This window comes from Myotis davidii, unplaced genomic scaffold, assembly GCF_000327345.1.
Source record: "Myotis davidii unplaced genomic scaffold, ASM32734v1 scaffold6, whole genome shotgun sequence".
Taxonomy (NCBI): Eukaryota; Metazoa; Chordata; class Mammalia; order Chiroptera; family Vespertilionidae; genus Myotis; species Myotis davidii.
This window is the reverse complement of record NW_006383011.1, coordinates 17,537,733-17,546,135: the sequence shown is the minus strand read 5'-3', so window position 1 is coordinate 17,546,135 and position 8,403 is coordinate 17,537,733. Positions and strand designations below refer to the sequence as shown.

At 39.6% G+C, this 8,403-nt stretch overlaps 1 long non-coding RNA gene across 1 annotated transcript in view; it reads left to right on the top strand.

Annotated features, from left to right (window-relative positions):
- LOC102761760 overlaps positions 1-8,103 on the top strand; it is an 88,468-nt gene extending 80,365 nt beyond the window's left edge. Inside the window, exon 6 of the long non-coding RNA XR_001512277.1 lies at positions 7,986-8,103. This is a non-coding gene — a long non-coding RNA (uncharacterized LOC102761760). The remainder of the gene's footprint in view (positions 1-7,985) is intronic.
- The last annotated feature ends 300 nt before the right edge of the window (positions 8,104-8,403 follow it).

Here is an 8,403-nt window from a genome sequence, read left to right as displayed (position 1 = left end):
ACCCCCCCCCCAGCTGCCCCCAGGTTGCCCCCTATATTCTTCCTCATTAGGAAGGTGGAAGAATCAGGTCTTGCATGGCTCTGCCCTGGAGAGGCAGCCAGGATAGCAGGCCAGGGAGAAGGAGCAGCTTAATGGTGGTAGGGACTTTGAAGGGAGGGGGGAAATCAATGCAGAGGCATTGGGGGGCAGAAAACAAGTTTTATTTTCATAGAAATTTAACCTAGAGATAACCTTGTAAATACTGCCTGGTTCAGCCCATTCTTCTCTTAGGTTGGGCCCTCAACAAAACAGAGAGGTAGCTGAAATTTGTCTTTGGCAGGCAGTCTAGAGTGGTTATTTTTCCTTCAGAATTGCCAGATTTACCGTAACCTCCCCACACTCCCAATCATTTGGGGACCTTTCATCCCTCAGTAAAGCTATTAACTGAAAAAAGGAAATTAATGAAGACTTCATTGATAAAGGTTTAAAGTGAGATCCCTGCTGCCCTGGCTGGTGTTGTTCAGTTGGTTGGAGCATCGTCCTGTAGAAGGAAAAGTGGTGGGTTTTGTTATCGGAGAAATGCGTGGATGGCCTTTTTCCATTGCTAGTGGTAGTGAGGTTCTTGGGGTGCTGCTGGAATAAGCAATTCCAGAGGCCCCCATGGGAGAATCAGTACATTCCTCGGTTTCCAAAGTCCCATTTTCTTTAATCCAGTCCTGGAAAATGTGCAGTTGGGGATTCAGTAGAGCTGAAAACAAAACCAGTGTCCAGAGTTTCCATTCCAAGATGTAGCTGGATCCTGTTTTGCCCTGAGGGGTTGGGAGAAAGGGAAGTTACAAGTTATCCTGACATTCCACAGGAATGTTATCTTAGATGCAAAGAAAATAGGCTCAGTAAAGATCAAAGTTGATCTTTGTCAGGGAACATGTAGGCCTAGGACATGACTACCCACTATAGACTGCTTTTTAATTTTAAAAGTTTTCATTTCAGACCATTCTTTGTGGTTACTTTAGGTCTCTTGAGTTTGCAAGGCCATTACACAGGCCTTCCCTGAGTGAATCAGGTTAGCATGTGACCTCTTTTTGTACACACCTTTAAGAGAAAGAGACACATCTGTTATCTTTGGGCCCCAGAACATGGCTCCTGCCTGACACTGGTCTGGTTGTCAATGGATTAAACCTCAACAGCTTGTTGCTCCCAAGTTCTTGGAACAGAAAGCTGTCAATCATTTCACAACATTTACGGAATGGAATCCTTCTTTTTGGCAAAGACATTGTGAGTTTATATAGTCAGCCCAAGAAAAGGACTTGAAAAAATGTACAAAGCAACATGAAAATAAATATAAATAAATGGGATGAAGTTATAATGTATAAAGTCAGTCAGAGAAAATGTGCTGACCTTCTTAAATGCTTCAACAAATGTGAGGGCAAATACAAATTTTCTCTCAGCTAACAATGAGCCAAGAGACTTGACTCTTTTTCCTCTTCTTTCTGAATTTCTTTCTCTGGTCTTTTCAAGTGTATGTAAATCTTTTTAATGGGAACTAATCCTCTGGCCAGTCTCATAACTCAGGAATGTTTCCTCCTTGAGGGCCTGGGAGCCATCTCTTTGAAGTATAATCACCAAGGAAGATAAACCCGGTCTCCCTCTTTCCTGGGAGGAGATAGGTCTAAGTTATCATCTGACTGTAAATTGCAAAATCTATCTAAATGGACTCAATGAGTTGTATCCAGGTAGCCATATAAAAGACAGAGATTCATTTCTTTTCTTTTTTCTTTTTTTTAAAATATATATTTTATTGATTTTTTACAGAGAGGAAGGGAGAGGGATAGAGAGTTAGAAACATCGATGAGAGAGAAACATCGATCAGCTGCCTCCTGCACACCCCCTACTGGGGATGTGCCCGCAACCAAGGTACATGCCCTTGACCGGAATCGAACCCGGGACCTCTCAGTCCGCAGGCCGATGCTCTATCCACTGAGCCAAACTGGTCGCAGTGAGATTCATTTCTTTCTGTGCAATTCCCATGGAGGGTTACTTGTGCTGAGCATTACATTCTGATCTAATGCTTATTCAAATTTAAAATTTTCCATTTTTCTACCATTGTGGAGAACTTTTCTGTGTTGAGAGATTTTGTTTTTAATTATATTTTTGCAACACAAGCATGGGCCGAGCTTTCTGGCAGCTGAGATAGTGATGCCCATGTGGATGATAAAAGGGGTTCAATGGGCAGTAACTTCACAGTGTGATCTGATCAAAAATTCCTAACTGGGCATGGTGGATAGTCACACCCCAAGCCCATAACTTCCTTAGTGAAAGGTTTTAAGCGAGCCCTGTCCATTGTTCTTGGGCATCTAGGCTAACACACCTTTGAAACGCCAGAAGTAATACCCCTCCAATGGAGTATGAGTCCTCAAGAGAGCACACAATCTTACTAACTATCCAGTAATCCAATCCCACGTTGTTTTCTCCCATCTCCATGTACATTCATTCCCTCCTTAATTTCAAATGTACAAAAGAAGCTGTTATTCTCTGAAACATTTGAGATCTTGCTCCCCAGCATATGTCATCAGTTTTGCTCCTATCCATTTTTATTTAAAATTCTCTATAGGTCCGGATGTTTCCACTTGGTTTCAATCATATCATTAATCCCCCGTTTTCTTTAAGTAACGGAGAGTAAGCAGTGTGAGCTTGTGCCAAACAATTGGAAAATACACCAAATTTCCCCCACATCTAAATTTCCTCATTAACTTTTGTAAACCTCAGTCTCCCCATCTCTAGAATTGTGAATGATGAATCAGCTCTACCTGAACCTCATGGAAAGGGTCTCCCACACAAAGACTCTGTTGCTGGAAGAAGTAGAGGGAATGCGAGGCCAGCCATAACAACTGGTGTCCAGACCATTGTGAATCTACTCCTGGATGAATAAATGAATGAATAAGTCTCATAAGCTAAGTTTCAGAGATCACAAAGCTGAAACAAGGAATATACAGAGTAACAGTGGGAAATAGAATTGAGATGTAATTTAGGGCCATAAAGTAGGTAGGCTTAAATGCTAAGCCTACAGAGGAATATTAGCATTACTCTGTAGGCAATAGGGAACCATTAAATGTTTATGGACGAGGAAATAATATCAGAGCTAAACTTTAAGAAGAGTAAATCAGTAGCTATGTCTAGAACAAATCGGTGGTGGGACTGCTAGTAGATGGGAAGATGTTCCTAATAGAAGGCGATGACAATCATTTAGAGTAGAGCAGTGGTTCTCCACTGGGGGTGTTTTTGCCCTTCTGGGGACATTTGGCAATGTCTGGAAATATTTTTTGATTTTCATAACTGAGGGTTATTATTGGCATCTGGTGGATAGAAGCTAGGGATACTGCTAAACATCCTACACTGCACAGGACGACCCCTACAACAAAGAATTATTCTGTCCAAAATGTTCATAATATCCTGCTTGATAAACTCTGGGTTAGAGGTGATTAGTGTAGATAAAAAGAAGGGAAAAAATGGGGCAGACATGGGTGGCACTGTGGAACTAGAATACACAGAATTTTGAAAGTAACTGAATCTATAAGGCAGAGGAGGAGGCAGGATTAAAACAAACAAACAAACAAAAAACCACACACAACGGCATTCCAACCTGGTTGGGTAGCTCAATTGCTTAGATCATCATCCAAGATTGTGGGTTCGATCCCAGTCAGGGCACATACAAGGAGCAACCAATAAATACATAAATAAGTGGAAGGGCAAATCGATGTTTCTCTCTCCACTCCACCCCTCTCTGTCCTCAATAAGGAAAAAGAAATGTTTTTCAGAAAACAACAGCATTATAAGATTTAAAGCAGATAACTGGGAAAATGATGATGTCAGGAACAGAGAAGTTAAAGGAGGGCCAAAGTTTAAGAAGAAATGATGAATTTGTTTTGAGTATGAGATGTTAACTGGATACTTTAGCACGATTCCAGAGGCAGTTGAAAATGTACTCATGACGCCTTCCAAGAGGCTAAGACCAGAGACATAGATTTTAGGAGACATTTGCGTTGAGTTATAGGTTAAAGGGAAGGGAGCAGATGAGTTTGCTGAAAAAGAACAAAGGGAAGTCTACAAACAGAATTTTGAATGATTGGGATAAAAATGTAAAGGTCTATTATTATAGGATTTTATAAAATCATATTATTTTCCAGAATAGTTCTCCACTTAATTTTCCCTGACAAAGCCAACATATTAATTAGAGTACCTGGAAGTGAGTCTTTCCTAACCATTTCTAAACCCTTGTTAAATCCATATCAAAGAGCCTCTTGTTCTCTTGTTTTAAATAACTGTTTTATTAAATTTCTCAAATCCTCTTATAAATCCCAAACATACTCTCAAGTTTGGCTTAATAGAACAATATTTTTTAAGTATTCTTTTCCTTTTATTCTGTAACTATCTTTAGAATTTAACAATTATTTAGAAATTATTTTCAAGATTCGCCTTCTGCAAAATCGAGAAATAGGTTATTTGCTTTCAGAGCATAGCAAGCTTTTGGCTGTTTTGCTGTCATAGAGAACAAAAGTGTGAGCATGAGTTTATATCCCAGCTCTGCCACTAGTAAGCTATGTGACCTTTGGTAATTTTCTTTCTCTCTCATTTTAAAAGCCTTTTTATTGAATTTTATCATACTTATAAAAAGCTACATCTTTTGTCAGAGACTGGCATGAAACATTTAATGTAGTAGTTGCCCATACCCATCCCAGTATAATTTATTGCCCACAGCTTAAAAATTCCTAAGCACAATTTAGAAGCACTACAGTTTTTTACCCAGTTTCCAGAGTATTCATTCTGAAAAATGTCAAATCTACAAAAAGTTTAAAAAAATAGTACAATGAGCACCTGTATACCCTCACATAGATTCACCTATCATTAACTTTTGTGACATTTGCTTGCTCTGTTTTTGTCTATCTACCTACCTACTTATCTTCACTTTTTGCTAAATCTTGATAGTATGTTATAGATATTTCCTATGAATGAGGACATTCTGATAGATAACCACAATATTATCTCGCTCCAGAAACTTAAATTGACACATATATTATCTAATACATATTCAAAATTTTAAAATTGTTCTCCAAATGCCCTTTAAAATAGTGTATTTTTTTCAAGCTAGGATTTAATCAAGGTTCATGTCTTTCTAGTCTATTTTAATTTAGAGGAGTCCTTTGTATTCTTTGGTCTTTTAAAACACTGATAATTTTGAAGATTACCAGCAAGTTGTCTTGTAGAAGTCTCACAATCTGGAATTGCTGGATTGTTTTCCCCAGATTAGTTTCATGTTAAATATTTTTACAAATGTACTACATAATCAGTGGTTCTCAAACTTCTGGCCCTTTAAATACAGTTCCTCATGTTGTGACCCAACCATAAAATTATTTTCGTTGCTACTTCATAACTGTAATGTTGCTACTGTTATGAATCGTAATGTAAATATCTGATGTGTAGGATGGCCTTAGGCAGGGGTCCTCAAACTTTTTAAACAGGGGGCCAGTTCACTGTCCCTCAGACTGTTGGAGGGCCGGACTATAGTTTAAAAAAAAAAACGTGGCCCGCGGGCCGTAGTTTAAGGACCCCTGGTCTTAGGCGACCCCCTGTGAAAGGGTTGTTGGACCCCCAAACGGGTCGTGACCCACAGGTTGAGAACTGCTGACATAGATGATATTGTGTCCTTCTAGGATCACTTCAGAAGACATGTAATATCAGTTTGCCCCATTATTAGTGATGTTAAATAGATCACTCAAGGTGGTGTCTACCAGATTTCTCCTTTGTAAAAATAGCTTTTCCTCTTTTTAGTTAGTAGGTAGTCCATGGAGTGATAATTTGAAGACAAGTTAAGTAGCCTCTGTTTTGGTCTTGGAGTTTTTATCTGGTCTAGCCTTCTGGAATTCTTGCCAGTTTGTTGACTATGGTTCACCAGATTTTTTTTTTTAGTATGTAAGCTAAACTTTATAATTTAGTTTGTTGTTTTTGTTTTTGCTTGAGTTAGCCAGAATTGGCTTTTGTTTTTTTTCCACTAAGTAACTTGACACCATAATATGAGAAAATATTGTGCAATTTTCCTATCTTACCAGGGTAAAGATGGATGTGATCTTGAGGGTTTCTAGAGTCAGAGTATTGTTTTTAAAATGGGATATACCGCACAAAGGCACATCTATATGGGACCACCCAAGTTATTCAGGTTACATGTAAAAAACATTGTTTATCAATATGTATAACTGGTGGGCCATGGCCAGGCTTGTTTAGCCCAGCCCCTCCTAGGCCTCATAGATAAATGCTATCCACAGCCATGGACTAATCATTGTTACCTAGTTGCAATGAAAATATACTGATTGTGATGCTTAGTCTTTATCAAAACCCTGTAGACAGCCCTAGCCAGTTTGGCTCAGTGGATAGAGCGTCAGTCTGCGGACTGAAGGGTCCCGGGTTTGATTCTGGCCAAGAGCACATGCCTAGGTTGTGGGCTGGATCCCCAGTGGGGGGCGTGCAGGAGGCAGCCGATCAATAATTCTCTCTTATCATTGATGTTTTTGTCTCTCTCTCCCTCTCCTTTTCTCTCTGAATCAATGAGGAAATATATTTTTAAAAAAATACTTTAAAAAAAACCCTGTGGACAATGAAGCAATATGGAACTAGTGACAGAGTAAAATAGTATATCTAAATCCTACTTGCTGGAAAAAAAATAAATAAATAAATCCTACTTGCTGGATCTAGGTGACCTAGCTTGCTAAAGGCAGATATTTACAACCACATTAGGCAATTTTGCTAGAATTTTAGGGTGACTTGGGTTGTATTTGTTAATATAATAGCTATAGTAACAGAAAAATTGTAGAATCTCAATAGCTTAATTCAATAGAAATTTAATTTCTCTCTCAGTCTAATTCTAATTGGTGTTTGGCAAATGAGTAACTCGGGCTCCGGATTTCTTCCGTCTCATGGTCTGCCATCTTCTGGAGCTTTGGAGTCCCTTGTTCCAGTGGTAGAAAAAAAAGATCATGCCAGGTGTTGGCTTTGGTTTTAGAATTACATGATTTATTGAATCAATTTTATACACACAGCAAGAAGCAAGAAAAAAGAGAACTTAGTAGGTAACTAGAGTTAAGATAAGGTGCCAGCACTATGGACGGATAATTTGAATTCTGTGTTATGTAGTGTTCATGTGTCCTGTATCTTTTTGCTGCATCAACCTACCCTACTGAGGTCTGAATAAGCAAAGAGACCCAGTAGATGGAGAGTCAACACATGCTACATCTACTGGAGAAGAGCAGGGGCAAGCATGCTTGGCCAATAGCTGTATCTCACCACTATCTGTGCAGGAGAGTTTTTTTGTTTTTTTAAAAATATATTTTATTGATTATTTTACAGAGAGGAAGGGAGAGAGATGGAGAGTTAGAAACATCAATGAGAGAGAAACATTAATCAGCCGCCTCCTGCACATCTCCAACTGGGGATGTGCCCGCAACCCAGGTACATGCCCTTGACCGGAATTGAACCCGGGACCTTTCAGTCCACAGGCCGACGCTCTATCCACTGAGCCAAACCGGTTTCGGCTGTGCAGGAGAGTTTTATGGGCCAGGCTAACCTTTGCCCACATCCCATTGACCAAAACTCAGACTATACCCATCTGTAAGGGAGGCGACGAAATAGGGTCTAGAAGCAAAGTGACACAAATCTGCTGGGCAGGCAATCATTCTCTCCCACAGAGGCTGGAAAAGGCTGGGTAAACCCCCAACCCTGGGCCTATCCATGAAGCTGAAAGGGACTGTAGATACTAGAGAAGCTGCAGTCACTAAACACCCCCAGCCTGATGCTGTCTGTTTTAGGGGGCTGGTTTGGCTGAGCTGCTGCAAACTTTTACTCATATTAAATACAAATGGATGAGTGCTACATTTCATTTCAGCCTCAAACTCACATTCCTCTGCGGATCACTTCAATAACATAGATGCACTACCTCTACTTTCTTAATGTTTCCTTAGAAATGTTAAAGGCATCTATAGCAAGTTACGTAATTGTGAAGAGTGTGTGATCAGTTTTATGAAGAAGCTGAGCTCAGCAACGTACAGTTATGAAAGTCACCCTAATTCATCATCAGTTTCAGGTACATGTCTCTACCTGGGAGAATTCTCAGGCATTATATCCAATTACTCCCAGATAACAAAAAGGCCTTTGATTTCCTTCAAATGTAAAGGGATCTTGTCCAGATTTCCGGAAGCATGTGTGCCCAGGAGGAAAGTGACACAGGTTTGTGAACAGACGAAGGCTGTAAGGGGCTTGGTGAACCCCCACTTGGGGTTTTTATGTTGAATGAATTATTGAAAAACAATTTTTTTAATGTGTTGCTCACTGACATGTTACAAGAAAACCTACAAGGCCCAAAATAAAGTAAAAGCAGAA